The sequence below is a fragment of the Apteryx rowi genome, unplaced genomic scaffold (genome assembly GCF_003343035.1).
Source record: "Apteryx rowi isolate R43461 unplaced genomic scaffold, aptRow1 scaffold_17, whole genome shotgun sequence".
NCBI lineage: Eukaryota > Metazoa > Chordata > Aves > Apterygiformes > Apterygidae > Apteryx > Apteryx rowi.
Window position 1 is genome coordinate 2,842,017 of NW_020447974.1, and position 19,534 is coordinate 2,861,550.

At 34.3% G+C, this 19,534-nt stretch overlaps 1 long non-coding RNA gene across 1 annotated transcript; it reads right to left on the reverse strand.

The window, feature by feature from the left end:
• Nucleotides 1–8,055: 8,055 nt before the first annotated feature.
• LOC112963499 lies at nucleotides 8,056–15,737 on the reverse strand. Its single transcript, XR_003252621.1, has 3 exons — nucleotides 15,653–15,737; nucleotides 9,815–9,850; nucleotides 8,056–8,753 (listed from the first exon to the last, which is right to left on the reverse strand). It is a non-coding gene; the product is annotated as an uncharacterized LOC112963499 (long non-coding RNA).
• Between the last annotated feature and the right edge of the window lie 3,797 nt (nucleotides 15,738–19,534).

Here is a 19,534-nt window from a genome sequence, read left to right on the forward strand (position 1 = left end):
TTTAGTACATATTTGCAATGCGTAATGATGCCATATGGTTAATTTGAGAGCAATCTGACTATTATGCAATTGAGTGCAGGAAGTGGCCCAGAGCAATGAGGTAACTGATACCCAGGGAAAGGCTGACTTTCGTTCTTTGAAGGCCACCTGGTGGTCGAATTTGTGAAATAAGTTGATTAGACCTAACAAGTGCATTACAGTTCAAAATCACCTTCAGAGTAAAGGCAAAGTGTTAAAAGGGAAATAAAAACTGACCTGTGTGTATGAAGATGAACAGTAAGATATGTCTTGATAAAAAATGGTACAGAAGTTTTATTAACTAAAGAAGGAAATAATCTACTTAATTTTTCACGTTTTCACATGCTTGAAGGAGATAAAAGTTACTTAATTCAAGTAAATTCTCATCCAAAGGAGATGTACACTGATTAATAACAAGTTTAAGATAGATCTTTCAGTGAGGTAAAACCACAGCCTATGGCAACTCTCTCCACTGCAGCGGAAATTCCTGCAGTACTACAAACACTTTATTAAAATCATCACAGTGAGTGAGGCAGGGAAAGGAATTAGTAAGACGCATGTCAGAAGTCACTTGCCCACTCATTCACCAGATAGTTGGCAAAGACAGCGCTCTCCACCATCCATGATTCTAAACACTTCTTTAATTTCAATTATACAAAAACTCTTAATTATTAGTCAGAAACAACTTTTTTTTTTTAACTTAACTCAGCTCTTTTCTATTTAGTATAAATGACAATTTTTTTTCCACCCTTTTCATTTTTCCTTCATAAGCTGTCCATTCCAGAGAGGAGTGAAGTTCACACAAGTCAGCCTAAACGGTATGTTTAATGATGACTTCAGACAAGCAGTACAATTCATATGGATTAACATATATGATGGTAGCCTTGACCATTAATAATTTTAAGTTTTTCTATGCACCAATTGTTGAACAGCTTCATGTTATTTGGTACCTTATATGTTGTTAGCATTCAGCTCTCTAGATTATATAGACAAAAGATCTGATAATACACATTTTATCCCCGTGGGCTTATCTTGAACATATTTCCAAGAGAGAACAAAGTCATTATACTTATTTCATATTTTTCCTGTCTCATTCTCACACTGTTTTCTCTCAAGCCCTAATCCTCCATTAATTTTCATGCTGGATTTTCCCCCTTTATTTTGCATCTCCTTGCCCAACTATTTCAAATAAAGTTGATTTAATGTAATTGATTTTCATAGTCAAAAATGTGCATTTTGATATAACATAACAGTTCAACCACATGTACATTACAAAAACAGAAGAGTAACTTGTAAGAACACATTTTCCATTTTTAGATTTATAGTATATTAAGTATAAAACTAAGGCAGGACTGAAATGCCTAGAATACTTAGTTTAGTTAAAAACATTCAAAAATCACACACTCATAAAAGATTAGTTAAGTTCTGAGAGCTATAAGATCTGAAGAGTCTACTCTGAGCATATCTGAGTCTCCTACAGCTCCTATGACAGGCTATTTAAAGACACTTAGGTACCTTTCAGGAATCTGATTATTTCCAGGCCCTGTCTATCTGCCTAGAAATAGAACATCTTAAAGAGTACAAAGGTTTTTGTGCACGCATGGTTGGGCTGTTAAGTGGCTGCTGGACTGTCAGGCATTGCAAAGCTGAATGTCATGGTGTCTAAGAACCTTTGTGGCTCTTGACGCTTGCCACTCTGCATATGTCATCACCTGCACTGACCAGAACGCTTACACTCCATGTAAACCCAGCCTCCAAAGAACAAATGAGCCCACTGTCATTTTAAAACAGGTAGGAAGTGGCCTCAGCAGCCAACTGCAAGTATGAGTTTTGTCCCACATCACACATGGAGTCTACTGTGCACATGCTGCACTACTGATCTGCACAAGCATAGTAAGTCTGCCTCACTGTGTGTACAATTAGCCTGGCTGGTAGCACGCATGACCAAACAGCAGCTCTGGCAACAGCACAGGGTGACTGCTCAAGCTCTGGTCCAGGGAGAGCTACACTTTCCCTGAAATGTCTTCTTCAGAGCTAAGGTGGGCTCCAATATCATACTGCAAAGGGACAGACAGCCTATATTGTCTATGCGCCCCACCACCTTTCTGAGCAGAGGAGAAAGCCAGCTGATTGAAATGCAAAGATAAGAACCCCACCTAATCACTGTGGGATGGAAAATGGCAATGGATGAAGACAGCAAAGCAATTAATATGTAGGTGCATTATTTATTGATCACTGATCCAATTATTCTGAAAACAGAATATTCTATTTCCTTCTTCAGAGCTTCCTATGGTTTATCACTACAGTATCTCATCAAAAGTTATATCAAGGAATTTATATTCACACTAACCCAAAAATAAGGCTTAATCAAGAGATGGGTTCTATATTTGCCTGATTCATTCCTTACATATCTTCCTCCTTTTGCAACAAGGTGCAGCCATAGAAGTAGCAGTATTATATATTAAAAAACACAATTCAATCCTGGAACTGCCTTATCCTTTAAAATGAATAATTTGAGCATCCTACAAACAGAAATTGTAGACAAGTAATTACAGATTGTATTCAGAAAGAGGTAGAACTCAAACCTTGCTTAGGCAATGACAGTTAAGGCTGACCAATTCCTGAAACTGTTTTTGCATCATCAATATCATCTTTTTAACATAATTCTGTGCATGGGTAGAGAAATCGGAACTGTACTAGCAAACAAGCAGTACGCAAACCCTGGGGCCATAGAGACTTCAAGGCACTTCAAAACGTGCACTTTTTCCATCTACTTGAAGTGGTACAACAGTTAAGATGCATTCTTATTTAAAGCAAGTCTGCTAAAATACAAAAGAATCATATTACTCGTTCTTGTCAATATCTTAAATCAAAGACATCCAGAATATAGGGGGTTTTGGTTTTTTTAAACTAGGCCTGATAATCACACAATATCAGAAACAAAAGAGAATATAAACAACCACAGTATCTGCAATCTATACAAAATTGGTAAATCTACAATACGCATTTTCTTAGGATATTTTTCCTCTGCTATCTCTTTGAGAACATACCTGCATGTCTCTGATCTCTTCGTATTCTGCAGGAAGACGCTCATCCCGGTTAGACTGAAGTATTTATTTCAGTCAAGTTTTATATGCAAGGGCTAAGGTCCAAAGACCCTCTTCTGCAAAATCCTATCACATGAGCATGAGAAATACACATATAAAACAAGAAAACTAATCATGATACCACTCTGTTCTCCTAACACCGTTTCACTTGTCTTGGTTAGGAAACCACTAAGCTAAAGCTATTCTCGGGTATCTCTTAATTTAAATTCTTATAGAACATGCCTGAACATTTAAACTCTTCAGGTTTATTTTATCTGTGGCTAAAGCTACAGGCCTATTTTCTTCTAGCATTAAATCTTTTTAATCAAAGAAAAAGAAAATTGAAATGACCTGGAGGATTTACACCTACATATGAAAATCCTCATAGTAATTTGACAGTTTCTAATGTTATTTTACTGTTACATCTAAATCAAAAAAATCACTTTTAAGTAATTAAATACTGTAGTCAGACAGAACTTAATGTGCATCATAACTATTACACAGGAAAAACGTTAACTTTGAAAGGCAGGAAATCAGTACTAGAATGTAAGTTGAAAAGAATAACTTCAACCTAGACATCATCATTAACCCATCAACAGAAGTCTGATGCCCAAATTCACAGGTATTAGGAGAACTGCAAGAAATATTAAATATTTGGAAAAGACATAAAACAACCTGCAATAAAAACAGTTCCAGGTTACTGTTTCATGGCCTAATGAACAATGCCTCGTTCTTACAATATGTGCTGAGGTCATTTTGAGCTTTAGTTAACACCTAAGAAAATATTGGCCAGTACAAACAGATATATATACACACACTTTAGCAGGTAAGAATTCCAAAACATTTTAAAAAACAGATGTGATGCTGATTCACCACCTGAAGGGGAAAAAATGATTCTTTATGTTGATATTTCAAAGACTCATGCCAATTTAGACTATACTGAGGAAGGTCCTAGGAAAGACCACAGGACTTGAAAATCCACAGATATCTACTAATATTGATATTCAAGAAATGAGTTATGTAATGGGATTCAAAACTTGTATATTTACTGTGTTAAACTCCATATAAGGTATTTAAGCAAAACATACTGCATTGTCCATATCTTAACATTTCAGCGACTGAATTTCTTTAAAGACAAGTGAAAAGATCATGAGCAGTTTTAGTGTTAAATTGTAAAAGCATTTCAAGGGTGTTTTTCCACCTTAAAAACATGTCAACAAAACAAACTGTCATGGGCTTTTACTATTAATAACAATACAGCTAGACCACTCCCTATTCTAGTATAAGGTATTACAATGGAAAAAATAGAGGAACATGAAAAGTCAAAAATTGATGGACTGCAAAGTAACAAAGCTTTGTAACTGAAACAACAAAACAGAAAGGGAAAACTGCACTTCTTCGGAAAAAAAAGCATTCAGAGAGAATGTGTATATGTGTGTACGTCTATGAAAACACAGGTGCATGCTGATAGAAAGGGGTTAAAGGAATGAGTCTTCCTAGCCATTATGCTTTAATTCACTGCATGCATGCTGCACAATTCACTGTGGCTTCAGCCATACCACTGCATTGTTTCCTTATCCAGATGGCAGCTGTACCCTGGCCACACACACAAACACAAACACACATCCCTTGCTAAATATACTGAATAAGTACGGAAAGTCAAGGTCTTAGCATCTGAGCAACTGTTTTAAAAAAAAAAATCAGATGCTTATGATACCATCTTGGCTTTCATATAAAACATGTTGCCCTTCTGGAAAAAATTAAGAGAAAGCCGAGAAAGCTCTATTACAAAGAGGAAAACAATAGTTATGTTTGTAACCAATATTACTAAACCATCATAATATATACTTAATGTCATAGGCATACTTTAAAAATCATGGAATGGTTTGTATTAGACATGGACACTTATAAAGATCATAAACTCTTTAAAAAAAATGAAAGAAATCAGAATTTTATCCAGTTTCCCTTTAAGTTCACATTAGGTTAAACCCCTGAAACTAAGCAGAGTATATTTTTTTTAAATAAATACACGAAACTGGATAATTTGCATTCACATTCACAGATTTCCACTGATTTCAAGCAATGAATTCTAAGATATGGATTACCTTACAGACTAAATATTTCAACTGTTTCAAATAGTAGTAGTACACCTCCACACCCCTATTATTTAGTTCTCCAATCAGCTCACAAAACCACAAAACACTTAGAACATTTGGCTATTTTTAGAGAAAGAAAACATTCAAGCCCCTTCAGGAAATCATCCTGCATTTCTAGCAGTACTTAAGTGTATGTTTACACTAAAAAGAATATTCACACCATGTAATTTTAAGCAGCTAATTTAGATGTCCAAAGAAAGAATCTTTACTATATAAACTTATGTAGCCTCCACGGACAATTCAGAGAACCTAAGTGCTTTTTGTTGAAAGTTAGAGAAGCGTGGACAGACTTTAATTTACCTTGCATATGAATGCATACATTTAAAGGGGGTTCAAGTAGAAGTACTTACATCAAGAGAGCTGGGTGTCAAAAGCATTAGTTCTTCACTGGACAGATGAAGACGCTCAAATAGAATGGCATCTGCCCCTTTACAATAAAGCTTTATCTACTATTTGGATTTCTAACTGAAAAACAAAAGACTAGAATTTAAACCAAAGAACATTATTTTATTTTTTAAGTTCATTTGATCTCCTTGGTCTAATTATGAATTTATTGTACATATCAGTAAAAACAGAGCCATCATTAAACAGAAACAGTCCAAACCCATGGTAGGTGGCAGAAATGGTTCAAGTGTATTTTTAAAAGGAGAAGAAGTTGTATTGAGAAGAAGTATTACAAATCCTTCATCAGAGTCATCCAGTCCAGTTTGCTTACAGATCCAATATTCTCATTCTCTCCATTTCCTAATTTTCATTTAAAAAAATACAGTCTTGCAAGGTTCTCAGTATTTTAGGCTGTAATTTCTAGCAGGTAATCTTAATATGAACCTTAGTCTTCTTAAATCTCAAACCCAAGCACTGAACTTTAGCTTAAGCTTAATTTACTTTCAAATCAAATACTGAGTCTCAATCCATCCTTAGTTTCTGTATAACCACTGCTTTCAAAATCTTTATTTCCTTTCCTTACATATTTCCTCCATACTTCTCCTTTATTCCTTTTTCTGTTCTCTTCTTTCCTGTCTAGTGAAAGAAATTAGATGAATTATCTTGAATCACAGCCATTTGCTCTTTTGGAATAGTCTTTTGCTCTGAAGCTCAAGATCAGAGGAAGAACACAAGAGAGCAAAAGTTCTAGAAAGAGAGAAAGAAGTGCCAACTGAGTAAAATCTTCATATATTAATGAATATGTATTAAATATATATATATTGTTCTTATGCTTATTTCTCCAAAATGAATGAATAAAATGAAAAGGATTTTTTTTCTGCACAGCTGATGCTTATTTATATGAATTGTCTATAAAAAGTTGGAACTTCACCTATAATTGAACTATTTCAAAATATCTTCTGAAATTAATGTGAAAACTCAAAGGGGCACCACTTAATTATTGGTGTAGCTTTTATTCCACCCTAGTTAAGAGGTAAATCATCATCAATAATTCATAAAAAGATGTATCTACATTTTTAAATTCATAAAAAATCCTAATGGTAGGATTAGTAAACTAAACTTTTATATATTTGAAGGAAAGTAACACACCCATAAGCTATCTCAAGATACTGCAGTCTCCCAAATTCAGAGCAGAATACCTTTAATGTATTTTCATTAGTTCCCACATATAAGTGGCCTTTTTCAGATACTGACTTCATTTCTGAAATAATGATTTGTCATGTGTTATTGCTAATAAAAACAGCTTGCAAATTTTATTTTATTTATGCATTGGAGCTGTTTTATGTGTAGTAATACATATTTATGTATTTATGTGCATGCAGCTTGGAGATATTCTGGAAAGTTGTTTTGTAATTAAGAGTTTTCTTTTTCTTGGAAATGGAGCTTTTACTTTCTAAAATGCTTTCCAGAGAAACGTTCTGAAGCACTGCTGCATCAGCCTTGATGCAACAACTCCAAACCTTTTTTTTGACTCTTTTCAAAGATTACTGGTGCAGTGGTTACTTTCTGAAATTGAAATGTCGTGCTTCATTATTTCGGTCTCTGTGTGGGCTTCTGTGAAATGACCAGGGTTTGTCATCTAATCAAACTTGTGTGTCTTTTGTATTAAAGAAAGCTTTTTTTTTCATTATGAAGAGCAATCAGTTATCTTGCATAATTGCTACAATGATTTTCCTTTAAAATAAATATTTCTTCAAAATAAAGCCCTTAACTTTCCTGCCCAGCAAAGGAGGTGCAGACAGGTAACTGGAGTACAACCAGGTTGTTTCCAGAACCAAAAATGAATTTACAGTGTTTAGGCATTCTAACTTTTTAAATTTAGCTGTTGTTTCTCCTCACGGAAAAAAGAAAAAAAAAGAGCACACTTAGTGAAAAGACTAGTTATTAAATAAATGGACTACAGTTTCCTCAGTGAATGATAGATAGGTTACATAAAGGATAAACTGTTTTATAACTCCAGATCACTGTTTTAAATTGAAGTCTGGCATGTGGCTTATGACTACGTAGGTCTCAGTCCAGTTTCAGGTAAGACACAGCAATTTCCTCACATCTCAGGGTGGAGGTGTTAAACATCACGGAGACTGAACAAACTTCTCTCATTTACTACAGCTTTCTGATTTAAACTTGTGGATTAGGAAAGGCTTTGAATGGAGACCAGCTTTAAAAAGTCATATTTGAGAAAGCAGGCTTCAGTGCCCAAGTCAACTAGCACTAACCAGATACTTTCTTCTAAGTTTTTTTTTTTAATAATTACTCAATACTCTTGATGAAAAATGCATAGCTTTTTATAGCCAGGTACTTATACTGATTATGAACAACTTCAAAATCATCAAACGATGGGTGGCCTTTTTTTATTATTATTTTTTAACTATGAATTAAACATTTTATAGCATTTGAAGTTGAAAAACATATATGAGAGCAAAACAAAGCAAGATAATACAGGTTATGAGATCATGTCTCACAAAAGAGATGCACAAAAGTACTAGCCAAAATTTGTCACATCTCAATCATTATGTTTATCATTTCCTTCCAATTCTATCACAGCAGCAATATAAAACCAAAACAATTTACATAAGCAAATAATTAGAAGTTCTACCTAACAGAGATCTTATTTGTTAAGAAGCCAATGGGACTGTTGTTTCACAACTCAGAGTTGAAAATTCAAATGCTATTTATTCCTGGCAGCTACTCAGATGCATTAACTTGTAAATTGAGTGATAATGTGTACAAGCCAGGAGACAAACAGCTGAAATGCTGACACTCCTCAAACAGCTTTCCTGCACAGAATTTTATTTTCTATACTTACACACAGACAGGACATTTACTACAGTCTCAAAGTTAGTGCAGCTATCAGGGCATAATAAGCATAGTATATGACTAGCTAATTAGAAAAGCTGAACTTCCATGACATGAAGCAAAAAAAATGTGGAATTAGCATAACATTTGCTGCCATAATTCTATTTACCTACTTCCATACTATATCCGCACTTCCGCTGCGCTTCTTTCTCTCCATATACGTTATCAGCGAAGGCCATCAACTATTCCATATCTGTAATGGGCAAAATTACAGGGCCTGGTTTGGCTTGGCCTTAGTGTAAATCTTTGATAAAATGGTTCAAAGCACTAATACCTTTCGAAAGATGGCTTTTACATAACAGAACATGAAGTAATCCAAATTCTGAAGAGGATAATTACAAATAGGACTTAAAAACAAAGAGAAAACATTCTTATTAGAATACATGGTTGTCCAAGATAGTTCAGAGTTTTCTTTTTCACGCAGTTTATAATTGTAACAGTTTGAAACCTGGAAATAGTACTTGTAATACTAGGTCTGGAACTATTTATAATTTGTTCTCTCACAAACAAATGTCCAGCCCACTCAAAATACATACTGTGTATTCCATTGGGAAAATAGCTAAATCTGTACTAAAAGGCATAATGACCAAGTGAAAATGAAGATATTTAAAATACCAAAGAGATAAGATAAATATACTTCCTTTCCTTTTGCAAATTTTAATAATGAACAAATTTAAATAGAAATCCTCCTCCCCTTTAATCCGGCACTTGCAGTTGTATGCACTTTCAATAATCCATGAAAAAATGATCAACTGTGTTAGGGGATACCTGGCACAAGGGAACCACCATAAACAATTTGTGCTAACAATGAATTCACAGAACTTTGTCTTTACAATTGGTACGTAGACAACTTCAGGTATGAAAGTGCATTTATATATGCAACTGAACATAAAATGAATTTTATCTGTAGATGACACTAATCTCTACATTTAAAATTACTTAATTTGTATTCAAAATAATCTGTCTGCTGATATATAGGATCTCCATCATATTACAACTACATCATCATCTTTATGGCTCATTGTAGACTTGTCTCTTCCTCTGAAAAAGAGAGGCTTAAAATTGGTAACAACCCCATTCCCCCTGTATTTCATTTTCCATAAAAGATCATTGTTTCCCATTAATTTATCTGTACTGTTTTCTTCAGACATAACTATACAGCAGAAGAGAGCAGCCTAAAGAATTCATGTTCTGATGGGTTTCCTGCTTGAATGGATTCAATCAGGCTGTGATCATAAAATCTAAACTTGCTACCTGTGAGTTCAATGAGAAATCCATGGGCACAGTTTTCTGCAAGAGAAGTAAAAACAGAAGTTTTTAAATTATTAAACTTTTTTGTAATTAGATCGATATTTTATGTAATTATATGACAAATCAATGAAGCAAAAAAACCAAAAATAACCTATAATAAGTAATTGGAATATTGTAATTCCATTTTGTCTAATTTGCTGTAATGTCACTATTATAAAAGGAATAAATTCTGATATTTTGGAAGACTAAAAACTTATAGGATGTTTTCAATTACTTTTAATAGAGAAGAAATCAAGGATAAGAATGGTCCACTACCCAGGGAAGATATACTAATATCACTAGAGACGAAGAGAACAATGAGTTGAGGTAGTGAGTCTCCTAACTTCATGAGTGCACAAAGTATAGACAAAACCGCTGGTTGCACTAATAGAGCATGAAAAATCTTGTAATACAAAACAATTCTAAGCCAGTATATAATTTTTCTAGTTCCATCTCATGTAACTAAAGGAAGATGAAACCACTTCCACAAATATTGTAACTATCTAGATTTATTTTTTTAAATAAAACAAACTGGATGAATGATGAAACTAAAATGGGCCAGCTGAATTTTGTCCCTTATATAGTAGTACACAAAGGACTGCCTCCAGTTGACTTACATGATGCAAGATCAAGGCAGAATAGCTGACTTTTTGGAGTAGAAACATAATGCAATTTCAGCACTTCAGAAATTAGTATCCTCATCTATGGGGCTCCCACCTGTAGGTTTATCTTCATAATCATTCCTTCTACATCAAGTTTTCTTTTCTTTTTTTTTAATGAAGTAAAACAATAAGCAGATAATTTAAATGACCTAAAATAGCAGTGTTTGTACTGGGTGCTGTGTGATTAACCTGCAACACCACTGGTGAGAGTAGAGGGGGAAAAAAAGAAAAGAGAGAGTAGGGCCATAAAAGAGATGTTAGGATTTATATCCAATGGGAATTTACTGCAACAGCTCACCTGGAAAGAGTGTTCACAGAAAAGCTAATACATCAGTTACTATTCTGAAAGAATTATTTAACGATTTTATTATAAGTTATCCTGAACTTTCAAGTGTAATACAGGGAAAAGTCGTAATAAAATTTGCTATTGGTCAGTAAATTTAAGATTAAATGTTTATATTACAGTGTAGTCCTTATTAAATAACACTGTCAATTCTAAATATTATTCTACATATATCTCATTAATTTCTGCATTCTGGCCAAGGTCTTCATATACTTCACCTACAAAACACAAGTTGATTATCAAAAATATGAAACAGAACTCCAGTTCTATAGTTTTATGAATACATGTCTGCTGCGGTATTTTTTTCAGATTTAAATAGACAAAGAAGAAACAAATATTCCCTGCAACAGGACTAAAAAACATGGTATATAAGTAAAATGCAACATCACAAGTAGAAACACAATCCTATTTCTGGACAGTTAGTAAAACATCAACTCTAATTGACTTGCCATATATTTGCCATTAATGTAGCATTTGTTAAACATCATGACATTTTGAGTAAAAGTCTCCATTTTGTCTAAGAAAATATATTCAGTTTGTCCTAAGTCTTCATTGAGTGTTGTAGTTCGAACTTTAGCAGGTATGTCTTTTTTGGAGTAATATACATTTTATGATTCCAATTTATGAAGTGGCTGTGCCTAAGCCGAATAACTTCTACACTGAGAAGACCCACACTCTTCAAAATCTTAAAAACACTTAAATGAAAATAATCAGGTGCATAACAACAACTGTATTAGTCTTTAGAGTTTGGAACAAAAGGTATAAACACAACAGGAAACTCTAAGTCATACATGTAGTGTAACGTATAGGAGTATTCCTTTATTTTCCTAAGTACAATAAATTGTTTTTTCAAACTCTGAAGAGAAATGAGATCATGTAATCAAATATAAAAAAACAGATTGTGAGGTGTAAATTATTTCAATACCATGTTAACACAGGCAACAGGACCTCCCGGAGTTTCTCTCTTCAAATATTCGTAGGGTTCTACCTACCGATTAAGTAAAGCCATTCCTTTTACTCTTCATGTGGAGGTCTGATTTTTCAGAAGGTCAGACTTCAAACTGACACATATGCAGTTAGCTAGCTAACTGCACTGCTATTTAGAGCATGTAATGTCATACTTTCATCATAGTATTACCATAGCTTCACCACTACTAACCACAAAATTTGTGGTAACTGAATGAAACTTTGGTAACACACACAGTCCTTTATATAGCCAAGGAAGGAACACACAATAAGACAGCTGCTGTGTTACAATTCGATGGAAGAGAATTGTGGAAGAGAAAACGTGTACACACTAGATACACTGAGGAACAAATGCCTGGAGAAATATCCTGGAGGTGATTATTATTTGTTAAAAAGTATGGAACAACAATGCCGCCCAGCCATTCTCAGATGTCTATGGCTGGAAAACAAACCAGGAAGAAAGAAATATGTTAATATGATTCAGTGAAAATTATTCAATTCAAATTCAAGCGCTGAAAGAGTAAACATGTAGAAGACTTCATTTCTAAACCATATCTACACAAAAATTTAGGCTTCTTTGCAGAGATATCCTGCAGATCAACTTTCAGAAAGACAAAAAAAACAAAACAAAAAAAAACAGAAAATAAAATTGAGGTAAAGGCCACATATAATTTTAAATGCTTTAAACTCTCTTCTCTTACCTCACATAAAAAGAAATAAGCACAACTGTATTGAATATGATAATGTAGGACCAAAATGTTAGAAATCCTGAAAAAATAAAACTGTTCTTAACTCCATTCTGATAAAGGGAAAGTCTGATATGTGACGCAACATTCTGTTCTCAAAAGGAAGTTCCTATGGCCATAAGTCCATACATATCAGAAACCCAAGGATCTGAAAATAGAGCAGTGAAACTGGTCACATTTTTTAATTTAATAATTTCCTGAAATTGTTCTAAAAGACAAATCCACTTTATTTACAAATACAGCAGAGGAAAAAAAAATATGTATTACTGTTACATTTCTGCTAAAAAGTTCAAATCTCAAACCCATAATTAGCTTCTTCCCATTCCTTGTTAAATTTGTCTGGACAGTGCAAACCTGCAAAGCAGAGTCCCCACCTAAGTATAGATAAACAGTCCATATATGAGAACAGTACAATGAGAGCCTACGTAAATGCAGAATTGTGCAAGAAGCCTTCTCCCTAAACTTGAAGCGTGCTTAAATTAATCTACAGTCACTGACAGCTAAAACCTCAGGAAGATAAAATACCACTTACCCTCTGCTCAGAGGCATGGAACTATCAAGAGTAGATTATATGAGGAAAATGCACCACCTGAAATGGTTATAGCTGTGCACACACACTGGAGGTCATCTTCTCCCTTCTCAAAAGGGTCTTTTAACACTCTCTAGAATGACCTGGCCTTATATTGCAACATATACTGAGCTGGGACATAAAGATACAGTCTACTCTTCAGTAAAGAGCTCAGGAGTTCAATAATTGTACAGTAAGTATGTGCTGTTCTAAGAAAATTCGACAAGAAAGTCTTTTTTTCACCAGTAAATAAAAACTTAAATCACTTCTATGTGCAAGCTTTGAAGTTTTGTTATTTCTGATTAATGTATAAGAAATTACTGTAACAGAATATAGTTTCAGAAGATCTATGAATATGAAGAACACATGCCTATTGTTGCTGAAGATGAGGAACAAGACTAATGGTGACAGATAAGAAAAAAATCATTCTACATCATTTTTTCATTCATTATATCAGTAATAGTATCAAAAAACCCTGCTGAATAATAAATTGCTATTATTTGCAAGTATTACCCCTACGGCCCAGAGACAGAAGAAAGTATTAAAACAAGATAAAATCTAAAAACATATTTAATTGTGCTGCTGTGTCTTAATATTAGCATAATACTGTTTCAGTATGCATTAACTATGCATTAAACATGCATTCTAACTATCTGATTATAAAGAGTCAATGTTTGTCCTTTGAAATTTGGTTTTACCACTGTTCTGCATTAACTTAGCATGAGACCTATAAAAAATGAAATATGAATTCATCACTTCAGTTTTAAAACTTTTTTTCAGTTTTTAACATTATACTAAATATAAATTAAATATTAAAAACTACCTAAACAAAAATAATTGATGTAAAAATTAGGAAAATATTTTCCAATTTACAAGGTGTTTATAAATATTCCAAACTTTACTACTGAACTTAACTTTTCACCCCAGTTCCAGGCAGTTTCTGGAAATACTGTTCACCCAAAACTACAGATTTTGTGTTTTAATCTTGTCTCTGCCAGAAAATTCCAGAGACCACACTAAGACATTTTACCTTTCAGTGCCTGTCTACCCTCTAAAATAGAGTCACCCTTATGAATTTTAAGGGGATTAGTTTCTGAGTAACTATAACATGCTTTAGATGCCCAGCTTCCCTATTTTTCATGTGGAATTGCTCATGCCAAACTTCCCTCATCTAGACTTGCATGGCATGCAGGCAACTTGTATGTCAGGAAAGGATACGGAGCACATATAGTATTGTATCCTGACATCCATATTCAATATGGAGTGCTGCTGATAAGGCGGTCTCGACTGCTGCTGTTCGACAGCTGGCTGCGCAATTCATGGAAGTTCCTGAATTGGAGGCTTTTTTTACTTCTAAAAAACTTAAGAAAATATCAGTTCAAGACAATGTTTGTTAAAGAACAAGAACACTTGCCCAGTCCATTTGTTGGATACATATTGACTACAGCTACACATGCTTTGATGAATTTAAATGCACGGTACTGTATCAGGTTAGGAGCTGGTGCCAGTTTGTTTTTAAAAACCATGCAGCCCATTGCTGTTCATGCCAGAGCTACTGGTTTGTCATAAGGAGGCAGATAAGGTGCAGGTACACAGCATTTCACTGCATGGCACAGAACCTTCACTCACACCAGCTAACCTCTCTGTGCTTCACTTTGTACTCCATATACAAAATACGAATAATACATACATATATTTAAATTTTCTTTTAAATGTTAAGAGTAAATATGCTATACAAATGAGGAACTTTTTCACTAGTGATATAGATGCCAAGACACAGTGACACACAGCTGTTATACACATGTACAAATTGCAAAATGTTCATACGTAAGTAATTGAAAAACTGATTAAAAGAATGGAAGTTTTCTACTACCTGCAAAAATAACCATCCCAAAACACCAGTCTGTTTCTCAACTCACAACCTCAAAGTAGCATATTTTTATTATTCAGAGAGTACTTATCTTCTCCAAAAAAACCTCCTATGAATTTATCTAACTTGACAAGAGTTTCACACACAACTTCCCCTGAAAATTTAAAAAGAAAGAGGGAGTGACAATTCATATAACTAACATCCAATACTGACTGGCTGTAGTAGTTTTTCTTATGCTGAGGATTAGACCCTGGGATAACATTCCTTCCCCCTAATCAAAAGACCAGCAAACCTTTTCACATCCTAAGAAGCAGGCTAGACTAAAACCTAGGAAGAAGTGGCACTCTATGGATACATATATAATTTTTATTAATGTTATTATTTTCATAGTGGCAGTGCTGACAGCCTTAACTGAGATCAGAGCCACAGTGTGCCAGGCATTTTACAAAGGTAAGAAAATTTAGTAACCCAAATATACAAAAAAGAGCAAGATAAAAAGCAGGTAAACAAGGGGAAAGGTAAAAGAATTTGCTGGATATCACACACAGATTCTGCCAAGATGAACCATATCAAAGTTTTATATCGCCTGTCATGAATGAAGGCAACAATATTGACATTAATCTCATAATATGAGGTAGTTATCTTACCGTCCTTTAACAGCTACTAGTCATCAGATTTCAGCTGTTGGGGGCTCTTGCAGATTGTATACTAAACACATGATAAACTGGGTCTCTGTGCACAAGAGGAGAGAAAAGGGAATATTCGTAACAAGTTTAGACACCTGAATTTAATAGCCATGTTCTCCAAGCTCCCTTTATAGTCATTAGAGAGAAGCAAGCAGACAAGTTAGACTTCTGAGGCACTTGCTAGAGGTGCTTACCATTTATCTCCACTGACTTCAGGGGAAACTAAGGAGACCATCTAGCTTAGTTTTGGCTCATTATGTTAGGTGCCAAACTTGACTCATGTGAATACCTCTCCAGAGCTCCTTGCATTGGCTCAATGTAGTAAGAGAGCTTTCTGCATTCTATTAATACACTGATTAAATACACTGATAGTAAAACCAGACTAAGAAACAGAAAACTGACCAATAAAATCCATATATTTGGTTCTAAATGAAGATTACACACCACAAAGAGCATGCTTCAGTGCTCTTTAGCACTAAGGTTCTAGATTCACCTGAAACAAATTTCCTTCCCCCTACAGAGGGACACTAAGATTAAGTTACCACAATAAATAAATAAACAAACAAGCAAACAACCCTAAACCTGCTCTTCAGCATCAAATATACAGCATTAGTTAAAGTGATGCTACCTGTCCTTTAAAACATCCATCTATCAAGTATTCCCTTAAAACCTTTTCACAGTGAAATATTCCAATTTTCAAAAATATAGGAGGGGAGGAGAGAAAAATGCACGTTTCCAATCTTCTGCTTATGTTGGAGCTCCTAATCCTCTGCTGTGGTGTCAGCCAGGCTGCATTTTCAGTGGCATTATGATAGAACACACTTTATATTTCTCTTAATGTTTTGTCAAAAATAGAAATGATCCTCTGGCTAAATGCTGTATACCACAGACAGAAAACTGAGGCTCAAGACAAGTACAGTGCACGTTTAACCGTGGAACACAGTCCATGTTTATTTAAAGAGTATACCGGAATGCCAGTGATTCTTTTCAGCTGTCCCATTGCTTTTTTCCTCCCTTAACTTTTGTTTAATTTGTTCCATGATCCTAATTAGGCAATGCTCAAATTTGGAAAAACCAGCAAACATACAGAACTGTGTGGCAGATGGTGAGATATCCTAAAAAGATTCCATTAACAGCATCTTGAACATCCTATGATGTAAGGCTTTTGTCTTACAAGCACTTGTAGCAGCCAACTGGAATCATTTCTTCTACAGTGACAACAGAAATGGCAAACTACAGCTTGCAGGAACAGAATGCCGAGAATGAAATCAGGGGCCACCCACATATAGAGGTGACATAAATCGAGTGCCCTGAGCTTGGTCGCTGGTTCCAAATTAACAAAGCATCTGTCCTTAATTTACATACCCTGGAGGTTAAGAGTGAAGTGCAATATAAAATGTCAAAACTGAACTGCCCTGGTTAACGTAAGATTGCTAAATTCTGTGTAGCTTAACACAATATGCAATAACTGCCTATTATGCAATCTAAAGCACATTTGGTTTCACACAAAAAGTATGTATCTAGTTTCACTAGAAAGAAAATGCTCTTTCATATTAAAATTGTTATTAGATGTCCCCTATGTTATAAGATCACCCAGACTGTAATATACCACACAAACATCTCTTTTCCTGGCAGCTTTGTTTTCACTTGGAAAAAATTCCTCTAGCATGAGCTTTATGTTTTGTGTTATATGTATGCCACTGGTTACTTACTTTATTACTATTTCCAAGGTTTTAAAGCTGATCATAAAATTTTCCTCTAGGCTGACAGTTAGAATAATGTATGCATAGCTCACATGAAATAACTGTTCAAAATCTAATAAGTAAATATCTTGGGGGGAAAAAAGCGAGTGTGAGTAAGAACTTCTAGAAGGATGATCTAATTTACCTTTTGGAACAAAAGCATCAAAGCTCACATTTCTCTAATTCTTCTTCCTGCATTATTAAATCCAAAATCGAATGGTATTTTATTTTCTCCACAACTTCAGGTGGCTTGTCAAATAGAAATGCCAAAATAAAAGAACAGGGGTTTGTTTGTTTGTTTTTTTACTGCCATAACAAATCCATCAGTTACTAAAAATATTGCTACAAACTGTTTTTACAAGGTTTTCAATACAACATTGTTGTGAATCTGTCTCTTATTCGTGTGCTTCAAAGACAAATGAATGCTAGTCTTAACGAATATTGATTTTTTAGTTTAATTCATTATTTAGTCTATGTGATTGATATAGTCTACATTCCCCATGCTCAGCACAGTCAAATCTGAATATAAAGGAAATTTTTTTAGAGCTTATAGTTTTAGGCTTTATGTCACACTATGCAAACATCTACATTGGCTGGCTAAATTAGACAGGTCATCTCCCTATTTTCATAATCTCTATGTCTTCATGATCAACAGAAAGATTGCTCTGGAGAAGTGTTCAGAGAAGGTAACTAATCTGTGTGCACTGAATAGCCCTTTGAAAGAATCTCTTTTGTTGTTTGACTGTAAAAGTAATCCATGGAAGCAAACTGAGTTGAATAAAATGAACACTCCACTTGGATCTACTTGCTTTGCCTACCATTTGCCTATTTGCTTATGTTAATCTATCTATTAACATATCACTGTATCTCCCTAGCATATTATAATTTATACTGGTTTATTACAGTACAAATAAAATTAATTAATTTTAAAAGATCTTTAAAATTTCATGGAGATGCTGTTGGGAAGGACTGGGCAATTTGCTTGCCAGTGACACTGATTTTGCTAGTCTATTTTATTACAGAAAAAGAGGATCTTAAGAGTAAGTAACTGCCATTTGGTATATGGAAATAAGTCTCCATTATTGAGTGGTTCTTTTTAACATCAGCCTTCTGTGAAAACAATTATTTTAAAATCCTCAACACTTGAAGATTCTATAGCATAAGAGAGTAAATGTAAGGGAATCTGTTCATCAGCTACATCAGTCTAACTGCAAGCTAGAATTCCTGGATTTCATCTCCTTTCCTCTTATCGATGTGTTATATGACCAACTTAAATCTGGTACTCCAGATTACTCATTTGTCAAATGACTTTATTGATATATAGCCCAAAAGATGTTGCATGTGGGAAGCAAAATCTTTTGCTATAGAAAAGCAAAGCATTAGAAATGAACTTGCTTAAAGGTTAGGGGATGTAATGTCAACATGAAGTAGGAGTTTTTCCTGTCTCGCCCATATCACTTAAAAGAGGACAAACACCACAGAGAGTGATGATGTTAGGGCAGGGATGGTAGAGTAGCTGGATTTATGACTAGCTCCCTGCTAAATCCATACTTGAATTTGGCTACTCTTCAGTTTGTTTTAAAAGTAAAAATTTATGCCTGAAGTCTTTGATTTCAGATTTTCGTTTTGTGAACTCTTAAATTAAAATCAATATAAATATGCTTCCAATCATTTACATTATCAAGAGATTTGAATATTAAAATCTGGATAGATATTTTGCTAAATATAGATGGTTTATTTTTCTCCCTTCCTATTTCATGATATGCTGTCACAATGACCACATGGTACTGGGTGTTTCCTTGTAAAGGACTCCTAAACCTTTCACTAGCATAGAATTTAGTATTAACAGTCATGAAAAATATGTAAACTTGCCATAAGTTACATAAAACAGATCACAACAACAGTCAAAAAATCAAACTGTTAGGCAAGACTATTAAATGCAAAATGGCATATAGTGTACTTTCATCCAGAAATAAGACTGAAGAATGTGCAGCTTACGATATTTTTAGATTCCTTCCTTGGAAGAAATTGTAATGCCTATAAAATTCTTATAAGAAGCTGAAGAAATGAATGCTGGTTCAGTAACAATATTTGTTCCAGC